This window comes from Salvia splendens, chromosome 16 (assembly GCF_004379255.2).
Source record: "Salvia splendens isolate huo1 chromosome 16, SspV2, whole genome shotgun sequence".
In the NCBI taxonomy this organism is placed as follows: Eukaryota; Viridiplantae; Streptophyta; class Magnoliopsida; order Lamiales; family Lamiaceae; genus Salvia; species Salvia splendens.
In genome coordinates, this window is record NC_056047.1 from 31,495,741 (window position 1) to 31,519,839 (window position 24,099).

Below are 24,099 nucleotides of genomic sequence, written 5' to 3' on the forward strand. Positions count from 1 at the left end.
GGTCTCTGGACTATTCGTCGGTGTTGTGACCAGTAAAATTGTAAGATTTTAATGCGTATTGACTTCCTCTGGAGGGTACAAAATTTTAATTTTACAGTTGTAAGATTTTGAAAAGTTTTATGGTTAATCTAATCAAACTTCTTACATAAGTTTATGACAATAGTAAAATACTTTGTTTTGCAGTGCAAATCAAATCGTCAATATGTCATTCAATCCTCTTTCCGCAATTCTCAAAGAAAATAAATTCGAGGGCCAAAATTACATAGAATGGAAACAAAATTTGGACATCGTTCTCACAGCAGATGAGTACATCTTTGTGCTCACCACCCCGCGACCTCCAGTGCCGCCGGCTACCGCTGCGGCAGGAGTCAGAGATGCACACAGACGGTGGCATAAGGCGAATGAGATGGCTAAGTGCTACATGTTGGATTCTATGTCTTCAGTACTCAAGCATCAGCATTCAGCCATGGAAACGTGCGGACAAAACGGATAGATGTAATCCAGGTACTACAAAGAGACCAAGTATGACAAGGATCTCAAAGAGATGGAGTTCTCAAAGAGACCAAGTATGACAAGGTACTAGACTAAGAATCACCTATGTAAGTGCGAAGTGTGGTCGCTGAAGGGGCTGGCAGCGGAAGCGTGCGGTCAAAACGGATAGATGTAATCCAGGTACTACAAACCCTTCGGGTTGTTCCATATAAATTTCATCTTCTAGTTTACCATTTAGAAACGCGGCCTTTACATCCATTTGATGAATCTCAAGATTGTGCAATGCATCAATGGAGAGAAGCACTCGGATAGATGTAATCCTTGTTACAGGTGAATAGATATCGAAGAAGTCATGCCCTTCCTTTTGTTTAAAACCCTTTACTACTAGTCAGGATTTATACTTATCCACTGTTCCATCGGCCTTAAATTTCCTTTTAAGTACCCATTTGCAACCTAGAGGTTTCGCACCTTCAGGTAGATCTACCAACGGCCAAGTGTGGTTTAGAAAAATTGAATCAATTTCGCTTTGAACAGCTTCTCTCCAATGTAACCCGTCTGGGGCATCGAAGGCTACTTTGATAGATGTCGGTTCTTCATCTAACATAAAAGCAATGTAGTCAGGACCAAATGTTTCTGGTGTTCTGACCCTACTACCACGTCTTAGTACTGTATCCTTTGGATCGGGCCTTGCACGCTTGCGCGATTCAGGTTCCTCGTCCGCTGATTTAGAACTAGTGACTTCTACTTCAATTCATGTCTCAGAATTGGTTAAGACTTTTTCCTTGTCTTTGCAAGGAAATGTATTTTTGAGAAATACAGCATTCCTTGACTCAATTGTTGTTCCTACTGTAATAGTCGATATTTCAGACTTGTGAACAACAAATCGATATGCACTACTATTAAGTGCATATCCAATGAAGATGCAATCAACCGTTTTAGGTCCGATTGTAACTTCTTTGGGCGGAGGAACCATCACCTTTGCCAAACACCCCCACACTTTGAGGTATTTGTAGGATGACTTCATTCCCTTCCACAACTCACAAGGAGTAACATCTTTTCCTTTGAGAGGGATTTTATTCAAGATATAATTGGCTGTCAATACAGCTTCCCCCCACATGTTATGTGGTAATCCTGAAGTCAGAAGCAGTGCATTCATCATCTCTTTTAGAGTTCGATTCTTGCGTTTTGCAACACCATTAGATTGTGGTGAATATGGTGCAGTCGTTTGATGGATTATACCACTTGCTTTGCATAATTCCTCAAACGGGGCTACATATTCGCCTCCTCTATCGCTTCGAATCGTTTTGATTTTACAACCAAGTTGATTCTCAACTTTGATCTTATAATTTTTGAACGCTTCTATTGCTTCATCTTTACTTCTTAAAAGATAAATGTAGCAATACCTTGTGCAATCATCTATGAAAGTGATAAAGTACTTTTTACCACCTCTAGTTTGCATCATCTTTAAATCACATACGTCCGTGTGAATTAATTCAAGGGGTTTTGTGCTTCGTTCCACCGAGTGAAACGACAACTTAGTCATTTTTGCTCCAATACAAATTTCACATTTATCTTGGGTATCCACTTCATTAGCCTTTAGTAAATCTAAATTCACTAATCTTTAATGGCTTTTGAATTTACATGTCCCAATCTACAATGCCACAAATTTGAACACTCAGTCAAGTAAGAGGAAGTAGATGCTTTATTATTAGCCAATGGCTTTGCAACACTGCGAGTTGCCACACTAAGTTTGAAAAGCCCGTCGGTTACATAACCTTTTCCGAGGGATTTTCCAAACTTATACAATACAAACCTAACAGACTCAAATACAAGTTTAAACCCCTTATTAACTAGTATTGATCCTGACACTAGGTTCTTGCGGATGTCCGGGACATGCAGCACATCCTTCAGCGTTATTGTGACGCCAGACGTCATCATGAGGATCACATTTCCGATGCCAAGGACTTCGGAGGATGCTTGATTCCCCATGTTGATCTTCTTCCCATCAACAGGACTGTAAGTTGAAAACTTACTCCTATCGGCACAAACATGAGCAGTTGCTCCAGTGTCGATGTACCAGCCTCCCTTGTTTTCAATCAAGTTGGCTTCTTCAGTGACCACAGCAATGAGGTCGCTTTCATCCCAGTCTTTGAACTCATTCTCAACGACGCGAGCTGCTGGCTTCTTCTTCTTGTTGCGGCAGTCTTTGGCAAAGTGGCCAGTTTTGCCACATTTGAAGCATTCGTCTTCAAATTTCTTTGCAGGCTGCTTCCCTTTCCCTTTATCCTTTTGACTTGGGAGAGGGCGTTTGTTGGAGGGACCACCCCGCTCCAACAGATTGGCCTTGGCTTCAAGTGGGCTAAAGCCCTTAGCCTTTTGGTCGCTTTTGCGCACATCGGCCTCAATGCGCAATTCCACGATCAAGTCTTCAAGAGTCATCTGCTTTCGCTTGTGTTTGAGATAGCTCTTGAAGTCATTCCAACTAGGACGAAACTTGTAAATGATCGTGCACCTTAAGAATTTGTCGGGCAAGGTCATCCCTTCAGCCACTAGTGCGTGGATGATCATTTGGAGCTCTTGAACTTGCTCCATGATGGGTCGAGATTCGACCATCTTGTAGTCCATAAATTTGGATGCTACAACTTGTTCAGTGCCTGCAGCATTATCTATGCTATACTTTCTTTCTAGACTTTCCCACATCTATTTGATTAGGTTACAATGGAGTATATATTGTACAAACTATCATCTAAAACACTTAGAATGAAATTTTTACAAAGGTAATCTCCTTTTCTCCAACCTTCATAGTCTGCCATGACTTCAAGCCTAATCTCTTGATCGCTCGGCGCGGGCGGCTCGTTTTCCGTGAGGAAGTTGGCGACGCCCAATGTTGTCAAGTAGAACAACATCTTTTGGTACCACCTTTTGAAGTCGGATCCTCCAAACTTTAGTGGCTTCTCGGCAGGTGGCATCAATCTTGGTGCCAAAGGTGTCGTACTTAGTCCATGGAAGGAACCAATTCCGTTGCCCCCGAAGGAGCCAACAACGTGGTTGGGCATAGAGCCCCCACCATTCATGTTGGGCATGGAGCCCGCCATGGTCGTACCAGCCCCGATGGAACTAGTACCCGCGTGAGACCCGAAGGCCCCAGCATTCGTGGGAGACCTGAAGGCCCCAGCACTCGTGTGAGACCCGAAGGCCCCAACATTTGATCTATTAAAGGATCCAAAGGAACCACTAAAAGTGGAACCAACCGATCCACTCGAGGTGGATCCACCAGTGGGCCCAATGGGGTTAACAAATTCCCAAGGGGTTGTTGATGAAGATGGATAGCGCCCAGGAGTGGGCATCACCGTCGGAATCGACGATATGTTGACCGGTGCAGTGGTCGACATGGTGGATGGAGATGCGGCGGCGGTGGTGGCAGCGACGGTGTTGGCTTAGGTCGACATCTCCAAGCAAAGGTATTTAAAGTTTCGAAAGTTTTAGTTCAGTTTAGGTCCGAAACCTTCAACGACAAGTATATCTCGTCTTACGATTGTTGGGGATTATGCTGGAATTACAAGAGATAAACAATACCGGGCGTAATACAACCCAAGAAGGAAGGAAGAACTAAAACTGAAAATTACAATGAAATCGAAACTGTAAAACCGTAAAAGCGTTTAGCCGAGTAGAGGAGTCCTCTTTCCGCAAGACGAGATACGCCCCGGTAGTGCTCTCGGTTTGGCTTGTCGTCCCCAAATATAAAATGGCTAAGTCTCCGGTGAAGCAGTACCGCAATCAACAGAGCTCCGGCGAACTGGATGGAGGAGAGGGCAGAGCTTCGGAAAGAAAGACTATGCAGGGAGTATGATTCTTGTGAGTATGTTGTTCTGATTGTGCTCTATATGTAATGCAAGGAACGACTAGCCTATTTATAGGCTTGGTCCATTGCAGGTATCAACTCAGCCTTGATGGCTGTCATCATGGCTCATTATGGCGGGGCTGTAACCGCCGGCCGTTACGAGTTTGAAAGCTGGAGTGGTCGACTTTGAATCTAGACGTTGTACACGCCCTAGTTCAACCGTCACATGTGGACTTCGACTTGATCAAGACGCTGATCAAGCCATCTCTCAAGGTGCAGCAGGCCGAGTTGATAAAAATGCTGATCAAGGCGCAGCATGTCAAGTTGATCACGTTGCTGCCCAAAATTTAGGTGGTCCAAAACATTAAGTCTGGATCAAGGGACAAGCCCAAGAACCAAACCCAAAGACCACCCAACGACCAATTGCCAAGATCTAAGATCCAAGATCCAAGTCCAAGTCCAAGTCCAAGACCAAGACCAAGACCAAGACCAAGGGCACGGGCTCAGGCACGGGCAGGGCTCGGCTCGGCTCGGCGGGCGTGTGCGCGCGTGTGGGCTCTTTCACCCATCTTAGTCCACGATAATTATTAAGTGTAATAAGTCACTTAATAAATGCACATATAAAGATGTGTCTCATCTCCTATGCGGGATAATTAACACTAGTTAATTACTCCCTACACTTTCAACTTCTAGCTTTATCAAAAGCTACAATGTGACCAACTTTAATCCACTATTTCTTACTCACCGAGAATCAGATTTAAGAAAAGTGAATATACTACGGTCATCTACGCGGAACGTAGATCGACGCTATATCATTTAATTCTCCAAAATTAAATGTCTCGTCACATTTATTATTGGTCAAACCTCATTGACCGGACATCTTAAAACAAGATTCCAACATGGATTGGGCTGATATTATATTTAAGCCCACTGGAATTAAATAGGCCCAATGTAAAATCAGGCTGTCTCATTAATTCACTTATCTGATATCACCGATGGTTGCCACGTGTGCACTCCACACGGATCATGAGTGAGAGCCGTTGGATGTCTTGTGTGTTTGTTTGGTGAGAGATATGTCTCTCGATCTTTCCATTCCTTTCGTATTCCAGTCTTTACTCTCTCTCTTTTGAGTTTTGCTCTGCCTTCTCTCTACACTTTCGCTCTCTTTCTCACTGCGGTTACTGCCGGTCATCTTCTCCGGTCTTCTTTTCCCTCCGATGATTCTCAGTTTTGGAGAGGTTCTTCGGTGTAGATCTTGAGTTAGGTCACTTCTTCGGTTCCCTACTAAGATCTGTTGTGCAATCTGACCTTAGGGTTAGATTTGGTTGTGATCGGAGACGTTCTTAAGGGATCTTGTGTTGTGAGGCTGAGATCCAAGTAGTTTGTGGAGATCCGTGTGTCGAGTTGGCCGTGGTGAGCGGTAGTCGGTGGGATCTAGGATTTATTGGTCCCTGACGGTCAAGTCCGTTCAACGGTGTTCTCTTTGTGACAATCAGTAGAGATTTGGGGAGGTCCGAGGCCAAGTGTAGCCACTGCTGTGACCTGAGACATATCCTTCAAACTCTCGGTTTTCTTTGTCATTCTGTTTCTTGACTTTAGATCCTTCGGGATCGGTTTTAGGTTTACTGATCTTGCTACTTAAGTGTGCAGGTGATACTTCGGAGTCATATCGGGAAGTTCAGTCCGCATATAGGATTTGAACTTAGATGGGTTTTATCCTTGTATCTTGTACTTAGTAGTAGATCAGCTTGGTGTAACCATCTTTTGTATTTATGTTTGTAACATCTGAGACTAGCCGTATCAGTAGCGGTGTAACCAAAAAGAGGTCCTGGTATTTAGTGAATCCCATCGATCTGATCCCTACAGTTGTGTTTGTAACTTTTTTCATGATTACTATTTTTCATACCTATATATTTCCTTCGTCCCATAAATATAGAAACCCATCTATTTTAAAACTCATCTAATCTCAAAAGTATCTATTTTAATGGAACGAATGAGGTTTTCAGTGTTGATTACTTCTTTAATAAGGGTTTGCTATACATGCATGGGAAGGACGTTTGTTTCTATGAAGTCGGCAGATTGGAGCCACAGGTCAAGCAAGAGCAGGACGTTGTTGAGTCAAAAGCCAGTGTCGAGTACGAGGCGATGAAAGAGGCAGTGAGTGTGATGCGCAAGGAATTGGGTGAAGTTAGCAAAGAAATGGGTGTGATGCACAAGGAACTCAGTGACACCCGAAAAGAGATGAGCGGGATGAGGACAGAGCTAGGCGAAATTAGGGAAGAGAAGCAGGCCCTCAAGGGGTTCATCACTGTCTTGGTGGGAAAGTCATCTACACAGAGCGATCGCATGGCGGAAGCCGTCAACCTGATGATGATGATGACAAAATGGCTGAAGGAGAAATTTCCCGAGCCACAAATGAAATTGCCTGCTGTGCCTAAGCAGCATGGGCCAGGAAGTTCACCTCCCCAGCATCCCCCGCCATTGTCAAAACCCCTGATGGCCCCATCTGCATCCAAGCCCATTTCAGTTAAGAAGACCGTGTCTAGACCAAGTGAGACGGAGATAGATAAGCTGGAGTCGCTGACGAGGAAGAAAACAAAAGTAACCCGCCCTTACGTTCCACCGCAGTTTGGCTCCCGTGGGAGCCAAACCCCGATATAAACACTCCTTGACCAAGTAACTTTACTTTCAGTTTTTTTTCCTTTTATTTTCTTTCTTATGTGTGTTTATTTGTTGTTTTGTGTTGTGTATTTTTTTCCGGCATGCTCTGTATATATTTGCTTGCGTTTATAATTGTCTTCTCCCATGATGCGAATCAAATTGTACATTTTTATTCCCCTAACTTTACACGATTTATATAGTTTGATGCTTGCAAAATTATGTTTTATGGTGTAGGAATGAAGCCCGGATGGTGAAAAATTTGTGCAAAAATTCCCCGGACTGCCCAAAAAGCTCTCAAAAGGAGGCTCCCGGTCGGGTGTATTTTTATGCCTGCTAATTCCACCCGGCCGGGTGCAATTTTTATTACACGCAGAGTCCAGAACGTTTCACCCGACCAGGTGATTTTTCAGTTGCAAAATTCCACCCGTCCGGGTGGATTCCGCAATACATGAGGAGTCCAGAATGTTTCACCCTACCGGGTGATTATTCAGTTGCAAAATACCACCCAGCCGGGTGGATCAGTTAAAACGGCATTTTGGCAGTTTTCTCTCGGAGTTCGAGGAATTAAAAGGGAAGAAAATTAAGAAAAATGAGAAGGATGACAGGAGAAGAGAAGTTGGACTTTGGGAAGAAATCAGTTGGAAGAAATAAGGGCCGGTTGGTGCTTGGGAGATTATTCAACAAATTCATCATCAATTTCTTCATGGTTTCTATGGTTTCAGATCTCTTATTCATTCTTCCTAGTTCGATAATGCTAGGCTAAGAATTCTAGTGTTGCTCCAAACATGTAATCGGATAATTTGTTCGTGTGATTTATACTATGTTATTCTTTTATCTTATGTTCGTCTTTATCATAATTTTAGTGCTTGAATCTATTACTTTTGGTGCATCATTTGTAGTAGATCTTTAGTCTTATTCAAATGTCTCTTTAACTTTGAATAAGATAAATCTTCGTGGTAAAGAATTGTCAATTAGAATTGTTCAAATGATAATTCGATAATGGATGTCATGTGTTAATAGTATTTAATCTTTGAGTCTCACGCATCCGTAGGATTCTTAGATTAGTGAAGGTGGTTTATAGAATATGTGTTCAACTATTCGTAAGCTATTGTATGACAAGCATGTTTAGTGCTAGCATCGCGAATTAATGCTTAAGTCCCGTAATTCATAAGATAGAATTGAATATTAGTATAAGTCATAGTTTTATCCTTGTATGTTTGGAGTAACAATCTCTTCTCTTGATTCATCTTGCTTGTTTTATTTCTTTTAATTGTTTTTGCATGTTCATGAAATAAAAAAAACTTCAAACCAAAGTATTCTTTAGTATGTGTTTTGTTTACTTTAGAATTAAATAATCACACGTCTCCATGTGGATCGACACTCGAAGTACTACATTCGACGCTGTACTCTTGCAGTATCGTTGTAATATTAGAGTTATTTTAGTAAACTTGTGTGATCGTGCATATAATATTTGAACTCGAAAATTACACATCAAGTTTTGGCGCCGTTGCCGGGGAAGGCAATAAATTGTTTAACTTCTAGTTTGTTTATTTGTGTTTTATTTTATTTGGTCTTTCTTTTTATTTCTGTAGGTACTCAATTCGTATTCTTGGGAGGATGACAAAAGAAGAAAAGTTGGACTTTGGGAAGAAATCAATTGGAAGAAATAAGGGCCGATTGGTGCTTGGGAGATTATTCAACAAAGTCATCATCAATTTCTTCATGGTTTCTATGGTTTCAGATCTCTTATTCATTCTTCCTAGTTCGATAATGCTAGGCTAAGAATTCTAGTGTTGCTCCAAACATGTAATCGGATAATTTGTTCGTGTGATTTATACTATGTTATTCTTTTATCTTATGTTCGTCTTTATCATAATTTTAGTGCTTGAATCTATTACTTTTGGTGCATCATTTGTAGTAGATATTTAGTCTTATTCAAATGTCTCTTTAACTTTGAATAAGATGAATCTTCGTGGTAAAGAATTGTCAATTAGAATTGTTCAAATGATAATTCGATAATGGATGTCATGTGTTAATAGTATTTAATCTTTGAGTCTCACGCATCCGTAGGATTCTTAGATTAGTGAAGGTGGTTTATAGAATATGTGTTCAACTATTCGTAAGCTATTGTATGACAAGCATGTTTAGTGCTAGCATCGCGAATTAATGCTTAAGTCCCGTAATTCATAAGATAGAATTGAATATTAGTATAAGTCATAGTTTTATCCTTGTATGTTTGGAGTAACAATCTCTTCTCTTGATTCATCTTGCTTGTTTTATTTCTTTTAATTGTTTTTGCATGATCATGAAATAAAAAAAAACTTCAAACCAAAGTATTCTTTAGTATGTGTTTTGTTTACTTTAGAATTAAATAATCACACGTCTCCATGTGGATCGACACTCGAAGTACTACATTCGACGCTGTACTCTTGCAGTATCGTTGTAATATTAGAGTTATTTTAGTAAACTTGTGTGATCGTGCATATAATATTTGAACTCGAAAATTACACATCAAGTTTTGGCGCCATTGCCAGGGAAGGCAATAGATTGTTTAACATCTAGTTTGTTTATTTGTGTTTTATTTTATTTGATATTTCTTTTTATTTCTGTAGGTACTCAATTCGTATTCTTGGGAGGATGACAAGAGAAGAGAAGTTGGACTTTGGGAAGAAATCAATTGGAAGAAATAAGGGCCGATTGGTGCTTGGGAGATTATTCAACAAATTCATCATCAATTTCTTCATGGTTTCTATGGTTTCAGATCTCTTATTCATTCTTCCTAGTTCGATAATGCTAGGCTAAGAATTCTAGTGTTGCTCCAAACATGTAATCGGATAATTTGTTCGTGTGATTTATACTATGTTATTCTTTTATCTTATGTTCGTCTTTATCACAATTTTAGTGCTTGAATCTATTACTTTTAGTGCATCATTTGTAGTAGATCTTTAGTCTTATTCAAATGTCTCTTTAACTTTGAATAAGATGAATCTTCATGGTAAAGAATTGTCAATTAGAATTGTTCAAATGATAATTCGATAATGGATGTCATGTGTTAATAGTATTTAATCTTTGAGTCTCACGCATCCGTAGGATTCTTAGATTAGTGAAGGTGGTTTATAGAATATGTGTTCAACTATTCGTAAGCTATTGTATGACAAGCATGTTTAGTGCTAGCATCGCGAATTAATGCTTAAGTCCCGTAATTCATAAGATAGAATTGAATATTAGTATAAGTCATAGTTTTATCCTTGTATGTTTGGAGTAACAATCTCTTCTCTTGATTCATCTTGCTTGTTTTATTTCTTTTAATTGTTTTTGCATGTTCATGAAATAAAAAAAACTTCAAACCAAAGTATTCTTTAGTATGTGTTTTGTTTACTTTAGAATTAAATAATCACACGTCTCCCTGTGGATCGACACTCGAAGTACTACATTCGACGCTGTACTCTTGCAGTGTCGTTGTAATATTAGAGTTATTTTAGTAAACTTGTGTGATCGTGCATATAATATTTGAACTCGAAAATTACACATCAAGTTTTGGCGCCGTTGCCGGGGAAGGCAATAAATTGTTTTACTTCTAGTTTGTTTATTTGTGTTTTATTTTATTTGGTCTTTCTTTTTATTTCTGTAGGTACTCAATTCGTATTCTTGGGAGGATGACAAGAGAAGAAAAGTTGGACTTTGGGAAGAAATCAATTGGAAGAAATAAGGGCTGATTGGTGCTTGGGAGATTATTCAACAAATTCATCATCAATTTCTTCATGGTTTCTATGGTTTCAGATCTCTTATTCATTCTTCCTAGTTCGATAATGCTAGGCTAAGAATTCTAGTGTTGCTCCAAACATGTAATCGGATAATTTGTTCGTGTGATTTATACTATGTTATTCTTTTATCTTATGTTCGTCTTTATCATAATTTTAGTGCTTGAATCTATTACTTTTGGTGCATCATTTGTAGTAGATCTTTAGTCTTATTCAAATGTCTGTTTAACTTTGAATAAGATGAATCTTCGTGGTAAAGAATTGTCAATTAGAATTGTTCAAATGATAATTCGATAATGGATGTCATGTGTTAATAGTATTTAATCTTTGAGTCTCACGCATCCGTAGGATTCTTAGATTAGTGAAGGTGGTTTATAGAATATGTGTTCAACTATTCGTAAGCTATTGTATGACAAGCATGTTTAGTGCTAGCATCGCGAATTAATGCTTAAGTCCCGTAATTCATAAGATAGAATTGAATATTAGTATAAGTCATAGTTTTATCCTTGTATGTTTGAAGTAACAATCTCTTCTCTTGATTCATCTTGCTTGTTTTATTTCTTTTAATTTTTTTTGCATGTTCATGAAATAAAAAAAAACTTCAAACCAAAGTATTCTTTAGTATGTGTTTTGTTTACTTTAGAATTAAATAATCACACGTCTCCATGTGGATCGACACTCGAAGTACTACATTCGACGCTGTACTCTTGCAGTATCGTTGTAATATTAGAGTTATTTTAGTAAACTTGTGTGATCGTGCATATAATATTTGAACTCGAAAATTACACATCAAGTTTTGGCGCCGTTGCCAGGGAAGGCAATAGATTGTTTAACTTCTAGTTTGTTTATTTGTGTTTTATTTTATTTGATCTTTCTTTTTATTTCTGTAGGTACTCAATTTGTATTCTTGGGAGGATGACAAGAGAAGAGAAGTTGGACTTTGGGAAGAAATCAATTGGAAGAAATAAGGGCCGATTGGTGCTTGGGAGATTATTCAACAAATTCATCATCAATTTCTTCATGGTTTCTATGGTTTCAGATCTCTTATTCATTCTTCCTAGTTCGATAATGCTAGGCTAAGAATTCTAGTGTTGCTCCAAACATGTAATCGGATAATTTGTTCGTGTGATTTATACTATGTTATTCTTTTATCTTATGTTCGTCTTTATCACAATTTTAGTGCTTGAATCTATTACTTTTGGTGCATCATTTGTAGTAGATCTTTAGTCTTATTCAAATGTCTCTTTAACTTTGAATAAGATGAATCTTCGTGGTAAAGAGTTGTCAATTAGAATTGTTCAAATGATAATTCGATAATGGATGTCATGTGTTAATAGTATTTAATCTTTGAGTCTCACGCATCCGTAGGATTCTTAGATTAGTGAAGGTGGTTTATAGAATATGTGTTCAACTATTCGTAAGCTATTGTATGACAAGCATGTTTAGTGCTAGCATCGCGAATTAATGCTTAAGTCCCGTAATTCATAAGATAGAATTGAATATTAGTATAAGTCATAGTTTTATCCTTGTATGTTTGGAGTAACAATCTCTTCTCTTGATTCATCTTGCTTGTTTTATTTCTTTTAATTGTTTTTGCATGTTCATGAAATAAAAAAAACTTCAAACCAAAGTATTCTTTAGTATGTGTTTTGTTTACTTTAGAATTAAATAATCACACGTCTCCCTGTGGATCGATACTCGAAGTACTACATTCGACGCTGTACTCTTGCAGTATCGTTGTAATATTAGAGTTATTTTAGTAAACTTGTGTGATCGTGCATATAATATTTGAACTCAAAAATTACACATCAAGTTTTGGCGCCGTTGCCGGGGAAGGCAATAAATTGTTTAACTTCTAGTTTGTTTATTTGTGTTTTATTTTATTTGGTCTTTCTTTTTATTTCTATAGGTACTCAATTCGTATTCTTGGGAGGATGACAAGAGAAGAAAAGTTGGACTTTGGGAAGAAATCAATTGGAAGAAATAAGGGCCGATTGGTGCTTGGGAGATTATTCAACAAATTCATCATCAATTTCTTCATGGTTTCTATGGTTTCAGATCTCTTATTCATTCTTCCTAGTTCGATAATGCTAGGCTAAGAATTCTAGTGTTGCTCCAAACATGTAATCGGATAATTTGTTCGTGTGATTTATACTATGTTATTCTTTTATCTTATGTTCGTCTTTATCATAATTTTAGTGCTTGAATCTATTACTTTTGGTGCATCATTTGTAGTAGATCTTTAGTCTTATTCAAATGTCTCTTTAACTTTGAATAAGATGAATCTTCGTGGTAAAGAATTGTCAATTAGAATTGTTCAAATGATAATTCGATAATGGATGTCATGTGTTAATAGTATTTAATCTTTGAGTCTCACGCATCCGTAGGATTCTTAGATTAGTGAAGGTGGTTTATAGAATATGTGTTCAACTATTCGTAAGCTATTGTATGACAAGCATGTTTAGTGCTAGCATCGCGAATTAATGCTTAAGTCCCGTAATTCATAAGATAGAATTGAATATTAGTATAAGTCATAGTTTTATCCTTGTATGTTTGGAGTAACAATCTCTTCTCTTGATTCATCTTGCTTGTTTTATTTCTTTAATTGTTTTTGCATGTTCATGAAATAAAAAAAAACTTCAAACCAAAGTATTCTTTAGTATGTGTTTTGTTTACTTTAGAATTAATAATCACACGTCTCCCTGTGGATCGACACTCGAAGTACTACATTCGACGCTGTACTCTTGCAGTATCGTTGTAATATTAGAGTTATTTTAGTAAACTTGTGTGATCGTGCATATAATATTTGAACTCAAAAATTACACATCAAGTTTTGGCGCCGTTGCCAGGGAAGGCAATAGATTGTTTAACTTCTAGTTTGTTTATTTATGTTTTATTTTATTTGATCTTTCTTTTTATTTCTGTAGGTACTCAATTCGTATTCTTGGGAGGATGACAAGAGAAGAAAAGTTGGACTTTGGGAAGAAATCAATTGGAAGAAATAAGGGCCGATTGGTGCTTGGGAGATTATTCAACAAATTCATCATCAATTTCTTCATGGTTTCTATGGTTTCAGATCTCTTATTCATTCTTCCTAGTTCGATAATGCTAGGCTAAGAATTCTAGTGTTGCTCCAAACATGTAATCGGATAATTTGTTCGTGTGATTTATACTATGTTATTCTTTTATCTTATGTTCATCTTTATCACAATTTTAGTGCTTGAATCTATTACTTTTGGTGCATCATTTGTAGTAGATCTTTAGTCTTATTCAAATGCCTCTTTAAGTTTGAATAAGATGAATCTTCGTGGTAAAGAATTGTCAATTAGAATTGTTCAAATGATAATTCGATAATGGATGTCATGTGTTAATAGTATTTAATCTTTGAGTCTCACGCATCCGTAGGATTCTTAGATTAGTGAAGGTGGTTTATAGAATATGTGTTCAGCTATTCGTAAGCTATAGTATGACAAACATGTTTAGTGCTATCATCGCGAATTAATGCTTAACTCCCGTAATTCATAAGATAGAATTGAATATTAGTATAAGTCATCGTTTTATCCGTGTATGTTTGGAGTAACAATCTCTTCTCTTGATTCATCTTGCTTGTTTTATTTCTTTTAATTGTTTTTGCATGTTCTTGTTTTATCCGTGTGATTATTTAATTCTAAAGTAAACAAAACACATACTAAAGATGAATCAAGAGAAGAGATTGTTACTCCAAACATACACGGATAAAACGATGACTTATACTAATATTCAATTCTATCTTATGAATTACGGGACTTAAGCATTAATTCGCGATGATAGCACTAAACATGTTTGTCATACTATAGCTTACGAATAGCTGAACACATATTCAATAAACCACCTTCACTAATCTAAGAATCCTACGGATGCGTGAGACTCAAAGATTAAATACTATTAACACATGACATCCATTATCGAATTATCATTTGAACAATTCTAATTGACAATTCTTTACCACGAAGATTCATCTTATTCAAAGTTAAAGAGACATTTGAATAAGACTAAAGATCTACTACAAATGATGCACCAAAAGTAATAGATTCAAGCACTAAAATTGTGATAAAGACGAACATAAGATAAAAGAAGAACATAGTATAAATCACACGAACAAATTATCCGATTACATGTTTGGAGCAACACTAGAATTCTTAGCCTAGCATTATCGAACTAGGAAGAATGAATAAGAGATCTGAAACCATAGAAACCATGAAGAAATTGATGATGAATTTGTTGAATAATCTCCCAAGCACCAATCGGCCCTTATTTCTTCCAATTGATATCTTCCCAAAGTCCAACTTCTCTTCTCCTGTCATCCTCCTTCTTCTTCTTAATTTTCTTCCCTTTTAATTCCTCAAACTCCGAGAGAAAACTGCCAAAATGCCGCCTTTTAATTGATCCATCTGGCCGGGTGGTATTTTGCAACTGAAAAATCACCCGGTCGGGTGAAACATTTTGGACTCCTCATGCATTGCGGAATCCAGCCGGACGGGTGGAATTTTGCAACTGAAAAATCACCCGGTCGGGTGAAACGTTCTGGACTCTGCGTGTAATAAAAATTGCACCCGGCCGGGTGGAATTAGCATGCATAAAAATACACCCGACCGGGTGCCTCCTTTTGAGAGCTTTCTGGGCAGTCCGGGGAATTTTTGCACAACTTTTTCATCATCCGGGCTTCATTCCTACACCATAAAACATACTTTTGCAAGCATCAAACTATATAAATCATGTAAAGTTAGGGGAATAAAAATGTACAATTTGATTCGCATCAAATACCCCCAAACTTATTTGCTTGCTCTTCCTCGAGCAAGATCACATAAAGCACAAAACTTTAAAGATCAACTCACAAAAGTTTTTCAAAAGTTTTCATAAGAGCGAATCATGTAGGGACGTGAATGATGAAATCTAAACCCCCAACATTTCCAATCAAAATCTCCCACTCTCAAGAACAATCACTCATCAACCTAGAACTTCAAGTCAAGGTGCACGTCTAAGTAAGTCCAAGCATAAGATCATACAACTCAAACCGTCGTCGTTGACTCGTCAAGTAATACTAATCTCATAGACTCGCGGATTTCAAATCAAACTTCTTTAACTCTACCAAGCTATTTACAAAATATCCACAATGTATCAACAATAAGGTCCAAGGTCTTTAATAAAAGGTTGTAATGGGGCTAGGGATGAGGTAGGATAAATATGGAAAGTGAGCTCAAAAGCTACACATTTGAGTGCCAAATTCTTTCCTCCTACAACTTCCTTCCAACGAATCAAACAATAAGACCTTCAAATTACAACCAAACTTTCACTCCCCCAACTTAATATCATTCTAGACAAGATTACATCTTAAAAATAGAAGCTCTATCTTTATTTCATCAAACTTCATTTTTTTTTCTTTTTCTGTTTTTGTATTATTCTTTTTTTTTAAAGACATCGACTTTTGCAAATTTGGAGGTCGTCTTTTTTCCTAAGAACTTCATTCTCAACACCTATAGATTAAATCAAGTCTCAAAATGTCTACACTTTTACAAGACACCACCCAACACTCAAAACTCAAACAACAAAGCTCAAACTTGTATTTAGCACCCAAATAGTAGCAAGGTTTATTGATGAGGCTAAAATGAGGCTTATTTAAGTAGCTAAGTGATTGGCTAAGTGTTTACAAAAATAATAGGGAATTAAGCTCAAAGTGGCTTCTAGGGGATCATTTGTTGGACTAGGCATGTGATCATTTGGCCATGGAGTTCATCCTAGTGCCTTATCCTCCCAAATCATTAACACATGTGAATGCAAGCACACAACTCAATAAAGCAAATCGATCCAAGATAATTTCCACAAGACATGTGATTTTCATACTCTCATCAACTCAAGAAATCGGTTGTAATCACAACATGCTCTTTCAAATAAATTCATGCATAAATTCCATCCATCCTAAGCTTCAAAGATCAAGTAAAATCAAGCAAGATTTCCCAACCAGAAAGCCGAAGATAAAGCATGCATCCGTCAATTACTTGATTCACAACACTTTAGCAAATAATACACTCAATAAACATGCATCAAACATAAAAATCATTGACAACCTCCCCAAACTTGAATGCTTCATTGTCCTCAATGCATGCAAAGAAGAACATAAAAAGTAAAGGGAAAGAAAACTCCCCCAAACTTGGCATGAAATCCATAGTGCATTTGGGTGGGAGGATGGGTGTATATTCCTTTGTGGGTGTGCTTCCTCCTAAGCTCCAAATAAGTCATATCTCCATGTTGCTCCTACAAAAAGAAACAAAACCTACAAAAAGACACACTCAATTTAAAATAAATGTTAGAGGAAAGAATTGAGCAAACAAAACCTCCAACATATGAAATCAAAAATAAAATAAAAATAAAAACTTGGGTTGCCTCCCAATCAGCACCTTTGTTTATAGTCGTTGGCTCGACTTTCCTTTTCCTTGATCTACACTTTGGGATCCACTAGTGTAGCCACTTCTCTCGCCTCCATGCCGCTTTCAACTCCAACATAGGCCTTCAAGCGTTGGCCATTCTCCTTCCAAATAGTGTCACTCTTCTGATCTCGAATATCCACGGCACCATAGGGGTACACCTTGTGAACCACATAAGGACCCCACCATCTTGATTTGAGCTTGCCCGGAAACAGTTTGAGCTGAGAATTGTATAAAAGGACCAGTTGTCCTTCATGGAAACGACGAGGCTTAATGGCTGCATCATGTATCTTCTTAGCGCGCTCCTTGTAGAGATCAACGCTCTCATAAGCTTGAAGCCTAAACTCATCCATTTCATTCATGTCAAACATTCTCTTCTCGGTTGCAGCATCATAATCCAAGTTGAGCTTTTGCAAAGCCCAATAAGCTTTATGCTCAAGTTCTACCGGCAAATGACAAGCTTTTCCGAACACCAACTTGTATGGCGAAGTTCCAATCGGGGTCTTATATGCCGTTCGATATGCCCACAAGGCATCATCTAGCTTTTGAGCCCAATCCTTTCGAGACGGCTTCACAACTTTCTCAAGCACTCGCTTTATCTCTCGATTGGAGACTTCAACTTGACCACTTATTTGGGGATGATAAGGGGTAGCAACCTTGTGTTGGACACCATACTTTCCTAGGAGGTTTTTAAACAACTTGTTACAAAAATGCGTTCCTCCATCACTGATTATAGCTCGTGGTGTCCCAAAGCGGTTAAAGATGTGATTCTTGATAAACTTCAACACAAATTTGGCATCATTGGTTGCCGAGGCCACTGCCTCTACCCACTTAGAGACATAATCGATAGCTACGAGAATGTATTGTTGCCCATTAGACTTGGAAAACGGTCCCATGAAGTCTATTCCCCAAACATCAAAGAGTTCTACCTCGTGAATGTTATTCATTGGCATTTCATTTCTCCACGAGATATTGCCGGTTCTTTGACAACTGTCACATCTCTCTACATAGGCTTTTGCATCCTTGAAGATAGATGGCCAAAAGAATCCGGACTGGAACACTTTAAATGCAGTTCGACGTGCTCCAAAGTGGCCGCCATACTCAGAATCATGGCAAGCAGACAAAATCTGAAGGTGCTCATGCTCTCCAACACACCTTCGAATGACTCCATCACTACAAATACGGAAGAGAAATAGATCTTCCCAAACATACGTGCGGGTATCACTCAAAAATTTCTTCTTTTGGTTAGAAGACAACCCTTCTGGTAAAATGCCCGTGACAAGGTAGTTCGCCATATTAGCAAACCACGGTACATATGTTTCCCGAGCTTCCACTTGCAACACTTGCTCGTCGGGAAATTTTTCATTGATCCTCTTCTTTTTTTCATCTAGCCTAGAAAGATGATCAGCTACCAAATTCTCGGTCCCCTTTTTGTCTTTAATTTCCACATCAAATTCTTGCAATAATAGGATACATCTCACCAAACGAGGCTTTGCATCTTTCTTATTCATCAAATACTTGATAGCTGAATGGTCTGTGAACACTACCACATTCGTGCCCAGTAACTATGTACGAAATTTCTCAAAAGCGTACACAACTGCTAACATTTCCTTCTCTGTCGTGGTGTAATTCAATTGAGCTTCATTGAGTACTTTGCTAGCATATTAGATGGCATGTAGGACCTTGTCTCTCCTTTGGCCTAAAACGGCCCCCACAGCGTAGTCCGAAGCATCACACATCAACTTAAATGGTTTCGACCAATCAGGTGTGATAATAATAGGAGCTTCGACTAGCTTTTTCTTAAGCAATTCAAATGCCTCAAGGCATTTATCATCAAAGACGAACTTGGCATCCTTCTCAAGTAAGTTGCAAAGTGGCTTTGCAATCTTTGAAAAATCTTTTATGAATCGTCTGTAGAATCCCGCATAATCAAGGAAACTACGGATGCCCTTCACATTCGTTGGGGGAGGTAACTTAGAGATCACATCAATCTTCGCCTTATCCATCTCCAATCCCAACTCCGACACCTTGTGTCCCAACACTATGCCTTCTTTGACCATGAACTGACACTTTTCCCAATTGAGCACGAGATTAGATTCTTCACATCTTTGCAAGAACCGTCTCAAATTTTCTAAACAGAGGTCAAATGAGGATCCAAAGACGAAGAAATCATCCATAAAGATCTCCATAATGTCTTCATTCATGTCGGAAAATATTGCCATCATGCAACGTTGAAACGTAGTCGGTGCATTACACAAACCAAAAGGCATCCGGCGGAAGGCATACGTACCGATAGGACAAGTGAATGTCGTCTTTTCTTGATCTTCCGGGGCAATTGCAATCTGATTATACCCCGAGTATCCATCTAAGAAGCAGTAGTGAGAATAACCCGCAATCCTATCAAGCAACTTATCTAGAAATGGCAACGGAAAGTGATCTTTTCTTGTCGACTTGTTCAATCTTCTATAGTCCATGCAAACTCTCCATGAGTTTACCAATCGAGTTGCTAACACTTCATTCTTCTCATTGACTGTCACGGTTATTCCTCCTTTCTTCGGTACACATTGCACCGGGCTAACCCACTCACTATCGAAAATGGGATAGATCATCCCAAATTTCAATAGTTTCTTCACTTCTTTTTCGACCACTTCTTGCATAAGTGAGTTCAACCGTCTTTGTCTCTCTCTTACCGGCTTAGCTCCATCTTCCATCAAGATTTTATGCATACAAATTACGGGGCTGATTCCTTTGATATCGGCCCAATCTTTGGTCTAAGTGTGAGAAGTTTGTGTTCTTTTCAATCATGTTTTGGGTTTTGTTCTATTGGAATTTCTCCCACTTAGCCCGATGTTCGGTCTAAGTGTGAGAAGTTTGTGTTGTTTATGAGTGTTGTTTGTTTTGTTTTGTGTTTGTTTGTCTGTTGTGTGCTGTTCATACTTCCCTGTTTCCCCCCTTCACTAGGATAGCTTGGGGACAAGCTTGAGTGAAGTGGGAGGGGGGGAAGTCAGTGCAGTATGTGTTTTTGTGTTTAGGAGTCTCTAGGTCTAGTGTTTTTGTGTATCGCATGAGCAAGTGGATATAATAAGGCAAGATCCCTTTAGTAAGAGCAATTGAAGATAGGATGCATGTCAAGGGGAAAAAAAATAATAAATGAATAATAATATTCGGAGGCATAAGCTGGACGAAGTCCAGGGGAAAATATAAAAAGGGGGATAAAAGAGAAAATAATACGTAAGGGCAGGAAGCAATAGTAACCTGACCCAGGAGTTAAAAAAAGGAGGAGCTTGTAGAAAGGAGAAACTTTCATAACCCGACGCATCAGTGGTATAACTTTGACTTAAGAGTGATTCGATCCTAACATCCCTGGTGAGGAATGAGTGATCGAGGGAATCCAACAAGTGGGAAGTCAATAGGCTATCTTGACGAACTGACAGACCGACTAAGTAGGAGAAGGAAAAGGGGAGGATTTGGAGACTGTAGACGAATCGGATTGACCTTAAGCTTGTGGGGACGGCTGCCTAAAAGTTGAAGCTGGTTCATACCTTTGTGTTTTTCTTCATTTTTTTTTTCTTTCTCTCTGTGAGTCTGTTTTATGTCTAGTTCTAGGAGTTTTTTGTTTTTAGAATCGGTCATAGGATAATCATGCATTGAAATTCGTCTTATTTCTTTTTCTTGTCTTTATACTTGAGGACAAGTATGGTTTAAGTGTGAGCAGTTTGATAAGGCTAATTTCATGCATAGGTTATAGGGTAAAATTCTTGTATTTGCGGGGTCTAACACATGTTTTAAGCCATGTGTGCAGAAGATTTTCGCCAGATCCAGGAAAAGAAAAGGACAATTGCATGGTCCAAGGAAACTGGTGAATAAGTGAGCAATTTGAAGAAAAATTACAAGGCGGAGGAAATCAAGGAGCTGAAGGGTAGAATGGAGATTTCTACGAAGGCTTGTAGAAGATTATGTCCGCACCTATATAAAGAAGAAAACATGCAATCAGAGGGGACCTTCTCGGTGGAGGCCTTATGACCAGATTGTAACTCTAGCTCACTAACTTCTACATACTTTTGGGTTTCATTCGGGAAATTAGGGGGTATTCTCGGGTATATTTTGCTAGCTAGTAGTTGGGTAACACCGTCCTTGCAGAGGGCGAAGAAACAATTTAATCGCTTTCATTTTACTTTACTGTCGTGAATTTCACCGAGCTTCGCCGTTCGAAGCTCGGCCCTGTTTGCTGTTGAATTTCCGCTGTTTATGAAATTCTTGTTTTCCATATTTGAGCTGCTGTTAATTTTGATTATGGATGTCATTTATCTTGAGCTAGTCGTGATTGCTGAATTGGATGTTTGCTTTTCGTGTTGGTCGCTGAGTTTGAGTAGACTCACTGGAATCTAGTGTTGATCGGAGCAGATTTGTTGAATCGGGAATTATGGAGTTGATTTTGGTTGTTGTTGGGATCGGATTGCTTGGATCCAGAGTGGATTAAGCATCCGGCGTTGAAGCTGAAATAAAGTGATCGTAATTTATTTCCGGCTAGTCGCAAGTTTCGACGTCCGAACTTCTATATTCTGTTCGAATCTGGGTATGTGCTCTGTTTTCTTCATATTCGTATTTGATTCAGTCGATGAGATGCATGTTGTTGTTAGTTAAATCCGCAGTTAGTTAGTTGCAGCTTTTTTCTTCCATACTTGTTATTTCTGGAATATGGTCCCCACTGTACTCGCTTTCTGTTTGGTTATATTAGGAAGTTGTTTGCTCAGTCTAGGAAGTTAGTTGGTTATTTTGATGTTCATTGCCAGCGTGATGTTTACGGTTCCTAGGTCTATTGTTTGATTTTGTGCCTAGGTCTAACAGTAGTTAACCTCAACCCAATTTGCGTGGCAGCAGCCGCTTTCTAAACCAAAGTCTTTAGATGCTTTCTTACATGTCCATCTTCGTGGGATCGACCCCTGCTTCTCTATACTAGTCTATAGTATAACGGGTTGATGGATCTTTGAAACACGAGCTTTGTGTGTCCAACGACTGAGTTTTCCATATTCCCTTGAATTCCTAGACCTAGTGATCTGTTGGATTCATTGGAGTTAGTAGCTCGACCTAGAACATTAGAACGCACACACTACACACTTCGCTCGATGAACTTTCAAATGGCGCCGTTGCCGGGGATGGATGGCGTAATTTGTGATTGTGTTTAGAGATTTTGGCGTACGTAGTTTTTAATTTCTCTTTCTTTTTCTTTATTTTCAGTTTATGAGCAGAGGCTCACGGTTTGGACACTGGGGTGACTCATCTGAGTGGAGGAACGATCAGTTTATTTGGCAAGTCAAGGACACAGCATCTACAGTTACCACCCGATCGGGATTATCTACGAGAGATCCATTTCCGTTTGGTTCAGAAAGCGACGAGAGTTGGAGTTCATCAGGAAGGGAGGATCCTAAATCGTCTTCAGAAACAAGTACAGAGGAGGCGGAAATAGGGGACATGGCAAAGGTAGTTGATCAAGATCCGGAGATCGGTTCGCTCACGGCCCATCTAGATGGGTAGCCAGCTCAAGCCATAGTGGTGAATCCATGACAGAGGTCCATTGAGATCAAGACGAACGTGCTCGGCATCTTACCAACATTATCCATGACAGATTTTATCCGCACATGGAGGGACTTTAAATTGGAGTTCCTAGATTACTTTTTCCCCTCCAACAAGACAAATGCTCTGAAGAAGGAGATTGTGGAGTGCAAGCAGGACTACGAAGAGTTGTTGAGCCAATATTGGTCACGATTCAAGGGGTTGCTGGACGCCTGCCCGAATCACAGAATGATCGAGGCAGAGATTTATTATTTGTTCTATGAAGGAGCAAACCCCGAGTCGAAAGATTTGATGAACTCCTCGAGCGGGGTAAATTTTACGAAGAAGAGGGGTAGCGAGGCAAGAGAGATTCTGGGAAAGTTGATAGAGGCTAAAAAGGCATATGACAGCCCGAGGAATGCTATGAGGAGAGGATCAGCAAATGCCCTGAGGGAGCAAGATGACGAGAGTGTTGAGGCAAGAATAGATATGCTCGAGAAAGCATTGTTGAATGCAATAGAGAAAACCACTCCGCCAGCTGCACAAGTGAAAGATAAGCCTCCAGGTCTAGGAGATACCCAACTTCAGCAATGTTACGGTCCCCGGGGGGAAGAGTACCAGGCCCAGGTTAATGCGATGGGAAGTTGGAACCTCAATGGGAGTTGGAACCCAAGAAGACAGAGAGACGCACCCTGGAGGAACCATCCCAATTTTTGATGGTCAGACAACGAACAGAGCCAGCCAGCACCACAACAAAATATCTGGTTTGCACTCAGCCCGAGAGGCAGGGTAACTGGTCTGGAAGGAATCAAGAAGGGCAGGGAAACTGGAACAATCGGAACCAGGGAGATCATTTGAATTGGGGGAACAAGAACCAAAACCATCAAGGGAACTCCTATGTACCACCGCACCAAAGAAATTTCCAAACCACTTACCAAGGGCAGGGAAATCAATACAACAATAATTAAGGAGGTCAAGGAAACATTTGCCAGAGTCAAGGAAGTGGTCCACATCTGGGTCCAGGACCAAGTTCTGGCCAGCCTAATTCAAAGACACCAAGGAATCTGGATGAAATGGTGCATGACCTCGTCAGTTCTCAGCAGCATATGCAGAACAACTTGCAATCGAACAATGACATAGTACATAAGCTCCAAGATGCTCAATTGGAACATAAAGCAACAATGGATATGTTAGCAAAGCAAATGTCCCAGATCGCTACATCCTTGAGCGAGATGCGAGGAAACGAAGGGAAGATTCCTGCCTCAGTAAGGCAACCAGACAGAGCTAACATCAATCAAATCACTTTACGATCTGGGAGAGGTTATGAAGG